The sequence below is a fragment of the Saccopteryx leptura genome, chromosome 3, assembly GCF_036850995.1.
Source record: "Saccopteryx leptura isolate mSacLep1 chromosome 3, mSacLep1_pri_phased_curated, whole genome shotgun sequence".
Taxonomy (NCBI): domain Eukaryota; kingdom Metazoa; phylum Chordata; class Mammalia; order Chiroptera; family Emballonuridae; genus Saccopteryx; species Saccopteryx leptura.
In genome coordinates, this window is record NC_089505.1 from 301,580,502 (window position 1) to 301,600,760 (window position 20,259).

Consider the following 20,259-nt stretch of genomic DNA (forward strand, 5'->3'; position numbering starts at 1 on the left):
GGGGTTTTGGAAAGAAAAAAAAAAAAAAACCAGTGATTGGGTGGCAACCTTTTTTATGTGGGTGGTGAGGAAATTGAGTCACACCCACAGCTTACAAAGTACAAACCATAAAAGACAAACCCCTTTTTCTTTGGGTTTCCACCTTTTCTATGAGTGGTTAATTCCCCCCATTTAATAGTTTCTAGTTCCTGGTTCCCATGCAAAAAGAAGAAGAAGAAAAAATGTGAGTTCTTGAAAACACAGATGACTGAGGCACAAGGAGTTCTTTTTTTTTTTTTTAAGACAGTAAATGACATGGGAGCTGGAAAGAGCAGGATGGTATTAAATCAAGATCAGTTCACATAGTTAATCTGGGTGGCCACAAATATGATTCAAGAGGGATGCCAGGCAAATCAGTAGTAGCCAAACTATAGCATATGATATTAGGATAATAGATGCTCAAGTGGTTGTTCTCTGTCTCCATGTGGCTTTATTCCTCTAATTGCTATATTTATTCTCTTTCTTTCTCTCTTGTTTCATCCTCCTTTGCCCTCTTTTCTTTCCCTACAAAGCAGAGCTGCAAATTACCTGCTTTTTTACCTGCCTTGTATGTGATGCAAATAGACAAGCCCATGAGAAATGCCGGCAGCCAAGATAACATCTGTTTCAGGTTTAGAACCATATAGTTGAAATTTTAAGCAGAGAGTGGCTCAGCTTCTCAGGAAGAATATTGGAGAGCACAGCACAGAGTTCATGAAGAATTTAACAGCAGCAGCAGCAGCAGCAGCGGCAGCAGCAGCAGCCAACAGTCAGAAATGGCTTCTTAGAAAGATGCCATTGGAGCAAAATCTGTGTCCGGCAAGACAGGAGCCAAGAATGTGAGTATGAAGGCAATCTGTAATAAAAGGACCCTCAAAAAAGCCATGTGTTCTGGTAAGATTAACAAAATGTGGCCCATTCACAGTGAATGGCAACAGGAATCCCAGAAAATGCACATTATTTGGTTTAGAAACTCACTGCAAACAATGCTCTGACTTATCCGGTGAGCCGATGTGCTAGTCTCCTGCATGTTTCCGCAGGAGGAGTACTACGTGAATTTACAGTCATCAGAAATGATGGTCATGTGGTTAGAAGTACACCAGATTGAGAGCCAAGTTTCCTGGGCTATATTCCCAGTTGGATCTCCAGCAATATGTGTGGTCCAATGCATATTGTTTAACTCTTTATTAGTGCATCTAAAAATGGGAGGAGAAAGGTGCATATCCTGCCGTGAGACTGACCTCATCAAATTCTTGAGGAGTGCAGAAACCAGAAGTGCCCTGAAGTTCAAAGTACTCTGACGGGATGCAGTCAGAGCAGTTGATAGCATGTGTCAAAGTTCAAGTTTTGCTATACGTGGATGAGTATCAAGCTCTTAACTAAGGTGAAGTCTTTTAAGGAGAACTCAATTTGCAATATTGAGAACTGCAAATAAGACTTAACACTGTAGCCTTGCAAAGGCAAGACCATATAAGGGCAAGAGGTGAGGAGAGAGAATGTGAAACATCAGAGCAGCTGGAGGAAACGCAGAGGACCTCCCCAGCTGCAGATGTTTAACCATTGGAGCTGTCCAGCTAGGGTGTCATCCCTGCAGAAAGGACTCAGAGTGCCTTGAATGAATCTCAAGGACACTGTGTTAAAGATTTCTGAATCAAATAAGAGGTTAGACAATGTACTCTCTGTGTATTGTTCAGCTCAAAGATTCCAGGACCTTTTGAGAAATTAGTGACAGCACTGATTAGCCTATGATAGGTATATAAAAGTATATAACCTATACTTTCCAACATATGTCATATAGTTGTCTAGCATATAGGAGACAACTGGACTTTTAATGCCTAAGCAGTGGACATGAGCTTTTCTTTCTCCAGGGTGGCTGAGTTCTTGCTTAGAATCTCATAAATATCAACCATTGCTTTCAAGATTAAATCTTTATCATGCATACAAAAAGGTATTGTCTATATCTTGGGATTTGACTTGAGGGACTTCCTTACAAATAAAAAAGCGTTCTTGAGAACCTTGTCTGAGTCATAAATGGGTTTCCTCAGAAAGTAGAAGAAAAGAGGAGAAAGAAAAAAGGAATTTCTCAGATAGACCAAAACATGCCCAATTACATGAGGGCAGACCTGATAGTTGCTTAATCTTAAGACCCTGAGGCATGTCAATGATTTCAGATGTCTTTCAACACACATGGATTATATTGTGGAATTTTGGACTATTAAGGAAACCCACAGGCTATGGAATCATTAAAAAAAAAAAAAAAACAGACCTGTGGGAGGATAGTTAAGAATTCTGCTTCCAAGTAGATGTTATTGCCAGAAGAAGCATTTAAAACGCCTTGAAAGTAATTTTAATTTTAACATACTTGCAAAATAAAGAGGCATGCATCCAAGTTGTCAGTAAAAGACCTATTAATGAGCGAGTAGCAATGAGGTGGTTCTTTATGAGAACTCTTCTTGAAAAAGACCACTGACATATTTAGAAACCTTCAGAGGAATGCTTGCCAACAGAGACAGAAGTGGAATGCAGTTATATTACCGAAAGGAAATACGTATACTATTTGAAGCAACTATGTCCATCCACCTTGAAGCCTGTGAGAAAATTATTGGAATTCTAAAATTGAAATCAGAGACATTTGTAATTGTCTCAGAATGCCATACCTGCTTTAGCAAAGATAGTTAGATGTATGTATGTGTGGGAGAGAGAGTGTGTGTGTTTGTGTATAGATGTGCATGTGGCTTTAGTTGAAATCCTTTCTAATCAAAACCTGTCCTGTGGACTAATAGCATTGACATCATGGGAAGTTTGTTAGAAATGCAAAATTTCATCAACCCCCCCCCCACACACACACACACACCACCTGCTGAATCTGAATCCACCTTTTTTTAGAATTTTCAGATGGTTCAGATATTCAAAGTTTGGGAAGTACTATCTACATTTCTTTTCAGAGACACACAGATATGACCTACTACACACATGTGCATTAAATAAGCTATTTGTAAAAGTCCATTTATCTAGAATTCTGAGAAGAATCAAAGATGATATAAGTATTTTTGAAGAAGGAAACACAAGTCACCCTGTACTTCATAAGAAAAAAAGAAAAAATGCAGACAGCTTCTCGCAGCATGTATCAGTCTTTTAAAAATTACTGTAACTCTATTTGTTATTCAATACATATTAATTTATCACCAGGTTGTTGAAACAATAGAAAGTGGTACAAATAAAAGTGTTTCGTAAATTCTAATGTGCCAGATAAACAGAATCTATAACTTGGCTCATCATCCCCACGACAAAGCCTTGATTGTCCCCTGTTCCTCACTCTTCCTCATATTGTTTGATAATAAATCCACTGGCTCTGCAAAAGATGGGGATTTTTATCCCTGAAATGTCTTGGCAATTTGCCTCCCCCTTTTTTATCATTATTATGATTGCTTAAAGTTAATCCCGTTATCTTTTCTAGGGTTACTCTAATGTCTCTCCTCTCACTCAATATCAATCTGGTCTTGGCTACCTTCCTATAAATTGAACCCAATCATTTCACTCATTTGCATATAACTCTCTTTGGCTTTCCGTTGCCGATAGGTTCAAGTTCAAGTCCATTGATTGGCCTTAAAAGGTCCTTGAGAATATAACCAGTTTACCTTTTAAGCCTTATTTGCTGCAACCATCCTTTTCTATTTCTCTACTTCAGTCACACCTATGCCCCCTTAACCACTCTCTTTTTCCCATTAGCTTCAGTAAGTTAACAAGCTTATGTGTGTCTGTTCATTGGATAGGGCAGCAGGCTTTCTTTTCTTTTCTTTCTTTCTTTTTTTTTTTTTTTTTTTTTTTTTTTGCTTCTGATAGTGTATGTTATTATAAAAGAGCTTAGCAAACAATAAAATAAAGTTAGGTAATTTTATTACTTAATTACAAGCCTCATAGCATTCTAGTCATCAACTTATACAGATGTCTAAAAGATCTTTGCAAACTCTTTATTAACCCTATATAGTCATTTAAACCACTATAGCATTGATTATAGCCATCTATAATCAATGTAGAGTATATATAGCGGGTAATTTGATGAAAGGTAGAGGCTTTGCAAAAATGGTAAAGAGTTTCGGTGTCTAATGTGTATTTCTACTGTGTAACACTGTAAGGGGTCATGAATTTATTTAAATCAGAAAATAGGCAGAATGCCTGACCAGGTGGTAGCACAGTGGATAGATCACCAGCCTGGGACTCTGAGGACCCAGGTTCGAAACCCCCGAGGTCACCGGCTTGAGTGCGGGCTCATCCAGCTTGAGCACAGGCCCACCAGCTTGAGTGTGAGATCATAGACATGACTCCATGGTTGCTAGCTAGAAGCCCAAGGTTGCTGGCTTGAAGCCAAAGGTCGCTGACTTGAGCAAGGGGTCATTGGCTCAGCTGGAGCCCCCATCAGGAAACATATGAGAAAGTAGTCAATGAACAGCTAAGGTGTCACAACTATGAGTTGATGTTTCTTATCTCTCTCCTTTCCTGTCTGTCTGTCCCTCTCTTGCTCTTTCTCTCTTGCTCTCTAAAAAAAAAAAAAAAAAAAAAAAAACAAAGAAAAAGAAAACGTGCAGAATAAACATCCAAAATATTTTCAAATTTCAAGCCATTTTTCTAATTAATGTTATGTAGAAATAGATGCTATATATAGTTAGTTATATACTATATATACATGTAGTTATCTGTTTATATATATATAGTATATAAACTTTATATATTACATAATAAACATATAATTATGAAACATAATACCAAAACACTCTATCTTCAAAATATTGGGGAATTTTATAAAATACATATATAATACCATCTGTGCATATATTCTGTTATAATTTATTTTATTATGTAATATTGTGAAACCAGATTCAAGTATTGTATTTTGATTCACCATTATCTCTTCTTTTTGTTTTCTTTGTTTTGGTTTTTACAAAAAGTGATTGTAACTAAATATCACATAATGACATTTGTGTGATTATTCCAATTTTTCTGTTTATTTTTCTTCAAGTAAAAAAATAAAGAAAGAAAGAAATACTTTTAGGTTTTCTGCACTGAAAAAACATAAAAATTAGCAACTTTAAAAGTGTGACCAAGTGTATTTTCTCACTGAAAATGTTTCTGAAAAGTATGTTTCAAAAGCAGTTCTTTTAAGTCTCTGACACAGCTTGATTCTAAAGTAAACAAATAAATTCAAAATAATAACAATTGTTCATTGAAATATTTAATGTCAGAGTAGAATAAAGTTTTATATTCAGACAAGGTTATCAAATTTACCATTCAGGTACTAGTTTTGGAAAGCTCTTGAAAAATTTGCTACAACAATACAAAGGGACAAATCAAGAAGGAGGTAGATAGGGAAGCCAAGAAAATGGTGCTACAACATGGGAACGGGGGGGGGGGGGTTGATATGATGTTGCGAAGGGACTTCTCAAAGCAATAGCGACGTAGTAGCCTAGGAAAAGCCGGTCTATAGTGGAATAGAAGCACGAAGAGCTTCAATGTAGAATGTTTCCAAATGAAATAGAAATATTTCATGATACTTTTTAAATATATAGCAGATTGTGTATTTAGAAAATATTACAATAGTGTCTGACTGGTGGTGGTGCAGTAGATAGAGCTCAAATCCGGTACCCTGAGGGCCCCTGTTGGAAACCAAGTTCTCCAGCTAGAGTGTGAGTTTGATGGCTTGAGTATGGGCTCACCAGCTTGAGCACAGGATTATCAACCTGATCTTAAGGTTGCTGACTTGAAGCCCAAAGTCATTGGCTTGAGCAAGGGGTAACTGGCTCAGCTCAAGCACCCCCCCCCCAAGTCAAGGCACATATGAGAAACAATCAATAAACAAGTGAAGCAACTATGTGTTGATGCTTCTCATCTCTTTCCCTTTCTGTCTCTCTCTCTCTCTCTGAAACAAAACAAAGAGAAAAAATATATAATCACAGAATAATAAGTAGCTCTGTTATAAATATTTATATGCACATAATATAAATAATAAAGAATGCTAGAACCCAAAGTTATAAATTTTTTTCTATTGGAAGGATGTAGAAAAAAGTGAAAGTTTGTATGTTTTAGAGACTGGGATGGGGCTTAAAAGGAAGCTAAATACTTACCTTCTGTTATAGGAAATGTAGCATAACTTGTTAACCATTCCATAACAAATTATTCCAAAACTTAGAGGTTAAAATGACAATAAATATTTATTATCTCCAAGTTTTCCTGGGTCAGGAATTTAAGAGTCACTTAAGTTGGTGTTCTGGCTCAGGGTCTCTTATAAGGTTGTGAATGTTGGCTAGGTCTTAAATGAGGCTGAAAGATTAGCTTTCAAGATGGCTCATTTAATTGGCTGGCAAGTTGGTAATGCTGGCAAAAGGCCAACACACATAAACCTCACCACATAGACTTATCCGTAGAGCTGCCTGTGGGTATCTTCATAACACTGAAGCTGCCCTCCCCCCCCCCCCCCAGAGTGAGAGATCCAAGAGTAAGCAACATAGAATACCCCATGTTTTATGGCCAACCTGTGGACCTTTCACACCAGCATTTCCACAGTATCCCGCTGGTTACATGAGACACTCAGACCTGTTCAGTGTGGGTTCATAAGGCCATGAACCAGTAGGTGAGAATGCTTGTTGAGGGTTATCCTGAAGACTGGCTACCATGAGACAGTTTTAGAAAATAGCTAATTTTTTGAAATCAGGAAGTTAACTACCAAAAAAGAAACTATTAAAAGAAGTGAAAGCAGTTGCTTCCAGTGAGCAGAAATATAGGTGTGAGTGAGGGACAAAGGACAACTCTATTTATTATTTTAACTTCATAGAACTGTTTGACTTTTAAAAGTATAGACATTTACAGCCTAATTAAACTAAAAGTTAACTAATTAATTAAAATTAATTTAGTACACTGTGCAGAGTAAAGTGTATCTACTGAGCAAACAAGAAAATGCAAAACGGGAGATGGAGATAAAGTGGAACCACGTTCCGTTTTCCTAAAATCTCTCCCATTCGGTTGGTTGTTAAAGCAGTTTCTGACTAGAGCCTTTCTCAATAATGCCATTACCACCCTCCACAGTAAACCTCCCATGTTTTAAAGGGTCCTCGTCTGCCTTCCTTAGTGAGTTTGAGGATATGGTTTCATCTTCCTATGATTCAATGAGGAAATGAGATCGAGTGGACATATGTGTAGCAGTTGCTACTACAGACACAATTGATTAATATCCTGGATATTTCATGGTCCTGAATAGCTCTCACCTCAGGGATTGTGTTGTTGCCTTAAAACCAAGTGCATGAACATCAGAGTCAATGGTTTCTTTAGGGTCAGTAAAAGATGAAGGCTTCCCTTCAATGATATAACAATCCTTAAAATGGGCACAAACTTTTCTCTACCTCCTATAGACATTATTCCAAAATGTTGGATATTAATCTCAGGCTTTTAAGATCAAAGTGCTTGTTTGATCAAGACACATCTCATAGTGTAACTAGACTTTATCCATATGTGAACTTTGCCAGCTCTGGGGGAAACAAGCATGGAGGAACTCTTCAAACAGCTAGTGTGGGTGTCAGAAAAACAGCCAGGACCTGGACAGTTGGATCAGTGGATAGAGCGTTGGCCCAGGATATGGATGTCTTGGGTTCAATTCTCTGTCAGACCACTCAGGAGAAGTGACCATCTGCTTCTCTCCCCCTCCCTCTCTCACTTCTTTCTTTCTTCCACTCCTGCAGCCAGTGGCTCAATTGATTCAAGTGTGTCCGTAGGTGCTAAGGATAGCTCAGTTGGTCTGAGTGTGTCAGCCTCAGGCACTAAAAATAGATTAGTACTGGAGCATTGGCCTAGACAGGGGTTGCTGGGTGGATCCTGGTTGGGGCACATGTGAGAGTCTGTCTCACTATTTCCTCCACTCTCACTTTAAAAAGAATGAAAAGAAAGAAAGAAAAAAAGAAAGAAAGAAAGAAAGAAAGAAAGAAAGAAAGAAAGAAAGAAAGAAAGAAAGAAAGAAAGAAAGGAAGAAAGAAAAACACCAGTCAGAAAGCTCTGTTTTTCTTTACTAAGAGACTTGTAGAGCCACTGGAATATATTGGTTCTGAAGATTATATAATTGAATGTATCACCATTTGGCCCCAGAAGCTATACAAATCACATTCATGCTAAGCAGATAAGACATACAATTACACTGATAAATTCTAGTGTAAAATATTGGTTATATATTGTAATACACATGAAAAACCAAACCTACTTTACAGGTAAATGGTTGGAGTTATATATACTGTATTTTTTTGCTCCATAAGACGCACTTTTTTTCCTCCAAAAGTGGAGGGGGAAATGCCTGTGTGTCTAATGGAGCAAAAAATACGGTATTTTATTAAATATTTTAACACCATTTGGTTGAGAATATTTTTTTCTTATTTTCCTCCTTAAAACCCTAAGTGTGTCTTATGGTCAGGTGTGTCTTATGGAGCAAAAAATACGGTATATGTTATATACATATATATGTAACATTATATATTATAATAGTATATATCATATAAATTACATAATATTATATATATATAAATTATTTATTTATTCCCCCTAATATTTAGAACAAAGTTGATAGATAGAAGTTCAGGACTGTGATTCAAGGGTAGGACATTTATTTTCTATTGCCAAGAATATATTAATATCAAAATAAAGCCCAGGAGGTCCATGCTGTGGTCAAGTAGAGTGAGAGATTTTAGTGCACCCTTATTCATGGCATCATTTTAGACTGTGCCTATAGTAGGCATTCAGAAGATGTTTGTGAAATGTGATAACTAAGCAAATGCTATATCAGCATGACCCTTTTCTAATCCAGGACCTCAGGACCTGAGCACACAGCCAGAAAAAACTCGGGCTCTCCAAAAGCCAGCTGCACTCGGGCCAGAGTCATCACTTCTCTTTGGTCCTTTCACTGTGATGAAGGTCTGGGTAAACTTTGTGGGAAAATCTCGTTAACTGCCCAGTAAAATTTTAGAAATTCAGATAAGAGATGGTGGTATTAGGATGCCTGGAACCACTAGGCAGATGGTCCCTCACAGAGCCCATCATCTGTCATTCACAAAGGCTGTGATCAGAGGTGTGCAGTCAGGCTGCCCTTGAGGAGGGTGACAGAAAATATTCTTAGAAGACTAGAAATAAATACAGATAATATTCAAAATGGAAATGCTACTAAAATCCTTGAAAGTGTACTAGCCATTTAAGAACACAATGTTTGGGAGAGAGATACATAGGCCAGTGGACAGTCTTTGGAAAACTAGAGGTATTGGGAAGTTTAAGGAAGAAAATCACAAGGAAGAGTTGGAGGGATGATGATGAGCATGAGAAGGAACCATGCTGGCATTTTTTAAAGATTTTATTTATTCATTTTAGAGAGAGGAGAGAGAGACAGAGAGAGAGAGAGAGAAGGGAGGAGAAGCAGGAAGCATCAACTCCCATATGTGCCTTGACCAGGCAAACCCAGGGTTTCGAACCGGCAACCTCAGAGTTCTAGGTTGACACTTTATTCACTGCGCCATCACAGGTCAGGCCATGCTGGCTATATTTTTTTAGCTATGATCAAACACAGTATGATCATACACTGTATGTTTCACACTCACTTATCTGCTCTTAAATCTCATAGATCAATAAGTAAATATAATATAATGCTATACATTCTAATATTCTAGAAAATACTTCCATTTCGAAATGTTATTGTGACATAAGGCAATGTTTATGCCCATCCCAGCCTCTGCGGCCTTGCTCAGGATGCACCCCCAAAGTCATAAATTTATACCCTCTTTCCCTCTACAAATCCTCATAGGCTCCTGGAATTCTTCCGCAAATCATCTCAAATGCCTTTGAGGACAAGATGAAGAAGGCAGACCCACCCTTACCTCATCTATAGCTGATATCATTTTACTCTGTATTTGATTAATGTTCTCATTTCTTCTTTTTCTTATGCAGATTAACCTCCTAACTACCACCCAATCATAAATTTCTTGAGGACAAAGACTATAGCATCTGCAACCTCACAGCACCCAGAAAAGTAACTTGTATATATGAACTCAATAAATACTTTTTAGTTGTTGAGTTAGATATATAAAAATCAAAAAGAACATAGCTTAGCTTCATGTGAAGTGCATCTCATTCTATGAGTGCAAGATAACAGTATGAAAAGGCTTAAATTGTAAATAATGCAAACTCATAAAAACTTAAAGAAAAGGTACTCTTTTTCGGGTGACTGCCCTTTAATATTTGCAGTGAAATTGTCTTGCATAAAAGATGAGATGCCTTTTCTATCCCTGACTAACATTGACTAAATAGCAAAAAGAACAATTTCCTAACATTGCTTTGGGAAAATCCTCTTGTAATCACCCCCCCTTTTTTTTTTTTGTAAATTTCAGTTGTTTATTAAACACTTTCTGCTGCATACACACTCCCACCGCAGTGTAACGTCAGCCATGTAATCCCTAATTCTTCCAGGGCTGTGTTCCTGGCCAACGGCCACATCCTCAAGCCCACTTTTCAGGGATCTGAAAAGTGACAAGCATACACAAAACCTGAACACTGTATATCACTGTATATATTTACTTTACTTTTCCAGAATATGGTAGGCTTTAAGCCATCAGAGGTATAGTAAATCTTCTTTCTTCTTCTGTCTTCCCACCTCTACCAACCTGAAGCCTGTCCAGGTAGCTAGCACCTCTTGTCCTTCACAGTGTGCCCTGTGCAGTGGAGGGAGGGTGGGCAGGACAGCAGGAGAGCATGTCCTCTGGAGACACAGCTGCCCTACAGACACATGCCCTCTGCTCCGCTTCCCGGCTCTGAGGTTACCTGCAAATTACCTAAACTTTCTCAAGCCTAAATATTAGTCTCTTTAGAGGAGAACTAATAATCTACCCCACTGGTTTCTTATGAGAGTTAAAAGAAGTAACATGTGGAAAATAACACACACACACACACACACACACACACACACACACATGCACGCACACACACTCCATAGCACATTTAAGGCATTTCTGCTTATGCCCAGGTGCCCTTAGGGAGGAAGTTGTGGGCATGGGGAGAGGGAAGGCAGGGGAGCTAAGGAAGGAGAATGTCTGATTCTTAATAATAGGAAGAAAGACACATGTTCTGACAATGCTCTAATTTTCTTTAAGTGGTACAGAGTTGAGAAGATAATCATGAGAGTAATAGAAATAAATTTGGGTTCACTGAGTGTGAATTTAATGTAACAGAAAACAGAAGAAAGAGGGTCAAATGGAGACCACTGTTGCTATGGGCCAGTCTCCCATGTCTGCTCATAAGGGCCTTCCTCAGCCTCCTCGTGAGCTTTTCAGACCAACTGCCAAAGCAGTACATGCCAACCCTGAAGAAGTCTTGGATTGGAGAAGCTGGAGGAAAGAACCAATAGGAAGAAATAGCAGGAGTGTGCTGGGCACATGGGCAGTAAAGTGACTCACCTGGACTGTCTGGGAAAGCCCAGAGGTGCAGGCACATCAGCAAGGCCTTTGTGTCACACTGTCCTAGAACACTGCATAGCATTGGAAACTGGACAGCCTCAAACGTCCTTTGGTCTTTCTCCTTGTTTGATTTTCCCACCGATAGTGATTGCCTCAGTGCTTACAGAATATCCATGCATTATCTGAGCTACAAGAGTCCATTGAATGATGATGCACTTGCTCAGAAAGAGATACATGTGACTGTCCAAATGCTCGAGCCAACTTGAGAGGGCGCCAAGCAAGATCCACTTCAACAGATCATAATTTATCCTGGCAGCTAGACAAACAAAAGCAGAGTGACGCATGAACCAGCTTAAGGAAATTGCCAATCCTCCACCAACTGCTTGTTATATTACTCTTAAATATTTCTAAATAGGTCAGTTAGAATAACATCATGTAAGTCAAGAGAAAATAAATGTCACTTTTAGTAAGTTGAATTCTTCCTCTAAATGCCTTCTCTTCAGTCCTTTTATTTAACCATCATCTGGTTAAGGGTAAAAAACAAAATTATCATGGTTTTGTAGTGGTCAGCAGTTTCAATAATTCACATTACAACGTGGCCCTGTGACAACAGTGGGTCTTTTCCAGGTGGTTTTTGGCATGGCCCATATGGCTGGTCACATGATGTATTTTGCCTTGGAGGCTGGAAGAGTAATAACAATGACCCCATCTCTCAGACAACCACAGCCTCACTCTGGCAGAAGTTCTGAGCCAAAAGCTCTGAGATTGTGAGCTCTAAGATAGGAAGGAGTTCCAGCACCTTGGGCCACCCAACCTCCCCTTCCTCAATGTTCAAAAGACAAGATAATCCCTGGAAGTGTCCCAAATCAGTTCTTCTGGCTGAGGTTAAGTCTCACGTCAGATGTGTTCTCTCATACAATGCTAGCCAAATGGGGTTGTGTGGATGGCGATAAATATCTGGAAATGCAGCCAGAGGAAATTTGTCAGCAATGGTGACTGTAAAGGGCAGTTGACTTCTTTTTGCTTGTGTATGCTGTTCTGTTGATAATGTTGTTGGGGGGAAACTTACCAAGGGCCATCTCTGAAGTAAGGAAATAGAAAAATTACAAATAAGGAAAGAAGGGCTGATGTACTCTGATGGTATTAAATAATCATGTCTTCTTTTCAATGTGGGTAATAGTTTCTTCAAATCATCCCTAAATACCATGAATTCAAAGTTTCAATTTTCAGGGTGTAAAATTTTTCAGTTCTATGTTCTACAACTTGCCAAAAATATGTATTTATGCCTGAGCTCATAAATAACCACAGAATTAGTTCAGAAGCTGTGTCATGGGCCTGCCACTGCATAGATACAGTAATGTACAATAGATAGTGAATAGTCTGTTCCTCACAAGTCCTTTCAGGTAGAGTCAAGATTGCTGCGTGGCTGTTTTTCAGTAGATAAGCTGTTCTTTAATATGTGGTTAGCAGAAATACTTAATATGCATTAAGAGTATGATACCTTGAGAAGTATCACTTAAATGGCAATTGGGCCTGACATGTTGTGGTGCAGTGGACGGTAGATTGACCTGGAATGCTGAGGTTGCTGGTTCGAAACCCTGTGTTTGCCTGGTTAAGGCACATGTGAGAAGCAACTATTATGAGTTGATAATTTCTCTTCCTCCTCCTTCTCCTCCTCCTCCTCCTCCTCTTTCTCTCTTTCTCCTCTCTTTGACATCAATAAAATAAAATCTTTCAAAAAATTTTTTTTGTTCTTTGTTTTGTTGATTTGGTGTATTACATTACGTTAATTGATTTATGTATGTTGAACTGTCCTTGTGTTTCTGGGATGAATCCCATTTGATCATGATAAATTATTTTTTTGATGTGATGTTTTATTTGATTTGCTAGTATTTTGTTAAGGATTTTTGCATCTGTATTCATTAGAGACATTGGTCTGTAGTTTTCTTTTTTTGTGTTGTCCTTGCCAGGTTTTGGTATGAAGGTTATGTTGGCCTCATAAAATGTGTTTGGAAGTATTGCCTTCAATGTTTTGAAAGACTTTGAGAAGGATAGGAACCAATTCTTCAAATGTTTGGTAGAATTCACTAGTATATCCATCTGGCCCCGGATTTTTATTTTTGGGAAGATTTTTGATAGTTGTTTCTATTTCCTCCCTGCTTATCTATTTAAGCTTTCTACTTCTTTGTGACTCAGTCTAGGAAGATTGTATTGTTCTAAGAGTTTATTCATTTCTTCTTGGTTGTTGAATTTGGTGGCATATAATTTTTCATAGTATTCTGCGATAATCCTTTGTATATCTATGATATCTGCGGTAATTTCTTCTCTTTCATTTTGGATTTGGTTTATATGAGTCTTTTCCCTTTTTTCCTTAGAGCGCCTTGCCAGGGGTTTGTCAATTTTATTGATCTTTTCAAAGAACCAGCTGATTGTTGTATTAAAAAACAAAAACTATATGATCCTATCAATAGATGCAGAAAAAGCATTCAATAAAATACAACTTCTTTTATGTTTAAAACTCTCAACAAAATGAATGTAGAAGGAAAATACCTCTCAACATAATAAAGGCCATTTATGACAAACCATCAGCTAACATCATTCTGAATGGTAGAAAAATGAAAACTTTTCCTCTAAAATCAGGAATAAGACAAGGTTACCCACTCTCTCCATTCCTGTTCAACATAAGGCTGGAAGTTCTACCAAAGCAATCAGACAAGAGAAAGAAATAAAAGGCATTTATATAGGGAAAGAAGAAGCAAAGGTTTCACTTTTTGCAGATGATATGATCCTGTGTATAGAAAATCCCAAAGACTCCACAGAAAAGCTATTAAAAACAATAAACCAATACAGTAAAGTCACAGGATACAAAATGAATATACAGAAGTCTATTACTTTCTTATATGCCAACAATGAAACCTCAGAAAAAGGACTCAAAAATAATCCCTTTTACAGTAGCAACAAAAAAAAAATAAAATAAAATACCTAGGAATAAACATAACAAAAATGTACAGGACTTATATACTGAAAACTACAAAGCATTTTTAAAGAAAATTGAACAAGACACAATGAAATGGAAAAATATTTCTTGTTTGTGGATAGGAAGAGTAAATATAGTTAAAATGACCATAATACCCAAAGCAATATACAAATTTAATGCAATTCTCATCAAAATTTCTATGTCATTTTTTAAAGAAATGGAACAAAAAATTAATAGGTTTATATGGAACCATAAAAATCCTCGAATAACCAAAGTAATCCTAAGGAAAAAAAATGAAGCTGGAGGCATTACAATACCTGACTTCAAACTGTACTACAGAGCCACAATAATCAAAACAGTATGGTACTGGCAGAAAAATAGATACATAGACCAATGAAACAGAATAAAGAGCCCAGAAATAAAACCACATTCATATGGTCAAATCATCTTTGATAAAGGAGCCAAAAACACACAATGGAAAAAAGAAAGCCTCTTCAATAAATGGTGCTGGGAAAATTGGAAAGCCACATGCAAAAGAATGAAACTTGACTATAGTTTATCTCTTTGCACAAAAATTAATTCAAAATAGATCAAAGAACTAAACATAAGATCTAAAACAATAAATTACATGGAAAAAAACATAGGTACTAAACTCATGGACCTTGGCCATAAAGAACATTTTATGAATTTGACTCCAAAGGTAAGGGAAGTGAAGGCAAAGATAAATACATGGGACTACATTAGACTAAGAAGCTTCTGCACAGAAAAAGAAACTTTCAACAAAACAAATAGGCAACCAACTAAATGGGAGATGATATTTTTAAACAACAGCTCAGATAAGGGACTAATATCCAAAATATATAAAGAACTCACAAAACTCAGCAAAAAATAAACAAACAATCCAATAAAAAAATGGGAAGAGGACATGAACAGACACTTTTCCCAGGAAGAAATACAAATGGCCAACAGATATAAATGCTCATCATCACTAACTATTCGAGAAATGCAAATCAAAACTACAATGAGATACCACTTCCCTCTTGTTAGATTAGCTATTATCAAAAAACAGGTAATAACAAGTGCTGGAGAGGCTGTGGATGAAAAAGGAACTCTCATTCACTGTTGGAGGAATGTAAATTAGTGCAACCATTATGGAAAAAAGTATGGTGGTTCCTCAAAAAATTAAGAATAGAACTACCATATGACCCAGCAATCCTTCTACTAGGTATATACCACAAAACTTGAAAACATAGGTACATAAAGACACATGCACCCCCATGCTCATCACAGCATTGTTCATGGTGGCCAAGACATGGAAACAGCCAAAATGCCCTTCAATAGAGGATTGGATAAAGAAGATGTGGTACATATATACTATGGAATACTACTCAGCCATAAGAAATGATGATATAGTATCATTTATGACAACATGGATAGACAGACCTTGATAACATTATACTGAGTGAAATAAGTAAATCAGAGAAAGCTAAGAACTGTATGATTTCATACATAGGTGGGGCACAAAGTTGAGACTTATGGACATAGACAGGGGTGTAGTGGTTACCAGGGGAGGGGAGGGTAGAGGGGAAGGGGGTGGGAGGAAGGGGAGGGGCTTAAAGAGAAACAAAATATAAGGTGACAGAAGATGATTTGACTTTGGGTGATGGGTATACAACATAATCTACTGTCCAAACGATGTGGAGATGTTTTCTCTAAATTTATGTACTCTGATTGACCAATGTCACCCTATTAAATTTAATTGTCTAAAAAAAATTATTTTTAAATGACAATTAGACACCTTCAGCAAACAGGTATTGAAATCTCCCAATGAATTAGAAATAAGTGCTGGCCATGGAGACAGACCTCGGATAGAGCTAGTCCCCTTTTTTAAGCCCCTCCTACTCTGGAAAAACAAAAGACACATGAACACCATAGTCATAAATGAAGCAGAGGTCAATTTTTAAAATTGTAAAACTATAACATTATGTGTGATGCACTATATGAGTGATAATTTCTCTTATTTTTATTTATTTATTTATTTATTTATTTATTTATTTATTTATTTATTTTTATTAAGTGAGAGGCAGGGAGGCAGACAGACGGGCTCCCGCATGTGCCCTGACCAGATCCTCCAGACAAGCCCCCTACTGGACAATGTTCTCTGCCTTTCTGGGGTAGCTGCTCACAGAGCTATCTTAGTGCCTGAGGGGAAGCCATGGAGTCATTCTCAGTGCCCAGGGCTCAAACTATTCAAGTGGAGCAATGGCTGCAGAATGGAGGGTGGGGAGAGAGAAGGGAGAGGGATAAAGAAGAAAATTATGGCTTCTCCTGTTTTCCCTGACTGGGAATTGAACTCAGGACTTCCACACACCGGGCTGAGGCTCTACCACTGAGCCAACTGGCCAGGGCCATGAGTGATAATCTCGGACTAGTACAGCTGGGACAGGCTCATACAAAAGAAGCATTTCATCTGAATCTTGAGAGAAAAATAGAATTTCATCAGGTAGGATCAATAGCAGAAACAGGCAGGAGGCTTTAGTGGAACTGAAGGGTTCTGGGAATAGAAGTTGAATGAAGTGATTAGAATGAAAAGTTCCAATAGAGGAGGAGAGGATGAGGAGTTGAGGAAGGTCATATCAGGTCCAAAGGAGAAAGGGATCTTATTATTATGCTAAGACACTTGAACTGTTGTCTCTGCTAAGTGAAGAGCCAGTAAAAGTTTTGAGTGAGTGATGACAATTGTGTTAAAGAAGATAACTCATGTCACAACATGATGGATTGAGAGAGAGAGAGAGAGATAAAGAGGTGAGAAGGCATTTTAAAGAATTACTGTCATAGTCCAAGCTGCTGATTATGAAATGACTGAACCTAGACAGTGACACCGTGCTGTTCAGTGGGACAAACTCAAAAATACTTAGTTGAAGGTAGAATTGATTGAACAAAAATATTTCTGAAAAATGAAATAAGAACAAAGGAAGATTTCAAAGAACAGCTGAGTGTAAAGATAGTATGTATACTTTTTAGGTAAAATGTACAAGGAGTAGCCAGTAGGAGCCAGGATATCAGAATTTGGTTTTTATCAAGTTGGGTGTAGTTCGAAAAGGGACAGTTACCCCTAGAAATAATAACTTTTTAATGAACTTCTGGAAATAGTATCAGTGAACTAGCAGACAAAAGCCAGAATGCAATGAGTTCAAGTGAAGAACAGAAGTAAAGGCAACAGATGTAGGCTTCTTTTGAGAATGTACAACCAACCCACTGTTCATACATTTTTGGACTTGCTTGCCAAATACATAACTTTTTTATCTCCTTTTATCTTAAAGAGAATTATTTTCAGTAGGGTTCATAGGGATGTTTAAATCTTAAAAGGCAATTGGAAAAAGGGAAGTTAGACAAAAGAAGTTAAGAGACAAATTAGTCCAGACAGTAAGTTTCAGAAGACAATAGCTGGTTAGCTAATGCCACTGTGCTCATTTGCATGAAAATAAAGGTGGAAAAGTATTGTACTTTCAGAGAAAAAGAGAGAAAATCTACATTGTATCTGCCTTCAGTGCATATGTGTAGGAAGTAAAAATTATTTTAGAAATTATGTCATCTAGTTTTCTTGGGAAAATAGGCAAACATCTCTACCCACTTTAATTTAAATTTCTCTCCATAATAGAAAGCCCTAAATGTAATGCATACTAAATAAATATTAATAAATGGGATAAATCAACTATATAGTAGCTTCTGAAGGTTTGTTTCCTTTTTATATAAAGATGGGGTGTGAGTGACAGGCAATCAGACACTGCAGAAAGAGTAGAAGAAAACCTGAGACACTGCCTGTTGGGCAGATAAAATGTATTATGCTCACTTTGTTAAAGATTACGCTGCCCACGAGGAGGCCGTCACCCAGGTGATATTAATGTGTGTTGGGGTGGGCTAAAGGCAGGCAGAATCCTTGTAGCCTGGGACTTGGTTTTGGGATTAAGCCTTTCCCACCCTTATTGATGTGGGGTGGTACAATCCAATCTTGCCTCAGAAAGTGACTTTGTATCAGAGACTTCCCTATTTTGTATATTTTTAAGGGTTTGGATTTCTACACTATAAAATGGGGATGGAGCGGGAGTTTGCCCTCTTGGTTCCTGGGATGACTAGCATGAGAGAGCAGAGGGAGCAGAGCAGAGAGCAGAAAGAGGCCATGTGGCCAGGAGAAGCAGCCAAGATGGCGGAGTGCTGAGTGAGATGCCAGTTTGTACAGAGTTTGTATCTGGGATAAGGAAGGAGATGGGGAACTGAGGAGAATAAGGCTAGTGAGCTAGAAACCTTTGATTCTAGGAAACTCGGATAAGTCAGTGGCTTTGTGAGCACTGAATGTGAGTGGGTTTTGGAGCCCAGTGTGTATTTTTTACTTGCCCGCCGGGTGCAAGCTAGAATTAAAGACTATGGCCCACCAGTTTTTGGCTCCATTGTTTCTTTACCGACTGTCCGAATCCAATGTGAACCTGCATGGGCCAGGCGGCTGTAATGGTGGCTCTGGCCATGGCCACTGGCCTTACACTGCCTCAAGCCACACCCCACAATGAAACAGCAGTGTCAGACGAAGCAATATGACCTGAACAGTTGGCGTATAAAAGTGCTGAGAGGAGCCTAGAGTAATTTGGGTAACCAGAATTTGATGTCATATGATGTTGGGGTTTAATCTAGGAATATTTAGAAAAAGATGTTAATTTACATATAGTTCAGACTAAGGGGTTGAGGAAGATTTAATGATAGGTTACACTCAGGGACATTTCATATAGAGAAGACAGCATATTTAGGACCCAGAGGGGTAGAAAACAAATGACAAATGTGGGATAGTAAGTTGCTTATCTTTGTTCTAGCTTAGAGTGTGGAATGGAATGTTACTAGATAAAAAGAAATGATTGTTAGAGTGTGAGCATGCAAAAAGTGACTAAGCAGGTTATTGGGTTAAAATCAGATTATGAACATTATCCATAAACTTTCAACAGAACCATGCTATTTAAAACTGTGTTGATTCCTGACCAGGCAGCAGCACACTGGATAGAGTGTCAGCCTAGGACACTGAAGACCCAGGTCCGAGGCCCCGAGGTCACCCGGCTTCAGTGTGGGCTTATCCAGCTTGAGCACCAGCTCATCAGTTTAAGCTTGGGATCATAGACATGACCTCATGGTCACTGGCTTGAGCAAGGCATCACTTGTTCAGTTGGAGCCCCTGGTCAAGGCACATATTAGAAGCAACCACTGAACAACTAAGGCCCTGCAACTATGAGTTGATGCTTCTCATCTCTCTCTTTTCCTGTCTATCTGTCCCTGTCTGTTCCTCTATATCTCTATCCTTATCTCTATCTCTGTCTCTCTCATGTTGAAGGGGTTAATTCTGTTGAGGGTAAAAGCAAATCATTATAGGATGAAAAACGTATATAGAAGGAAGCATAAGTAGAAAAGTAAATCATCTTATAATATTCCCAATGAATAGATTGAATTAATTAAAGAAATTTTTGCAAACTAGGGATAAAATTGATATAAAAACCAAGGACTTAGTGTCTTGTCCCTTGATTACTGATTCTGGCCTTCTGATAACTCACCCTCAGTCACTGAGAAATTGATGCTTCATCTATTGTTATTCTTTCCGCTTGAATTTCTGACATTATTCTAGAAGAGTCTATCATCCTCACAGAAAATTTATCCTGGTATCTTCACTAAAACATTCTTACAAATTTGGTGTCTATACTCTGATCTTAGCAGCTTTCACCTTCATTTCACATTCTACCACCTCCCATTCCCAGACTCACACTT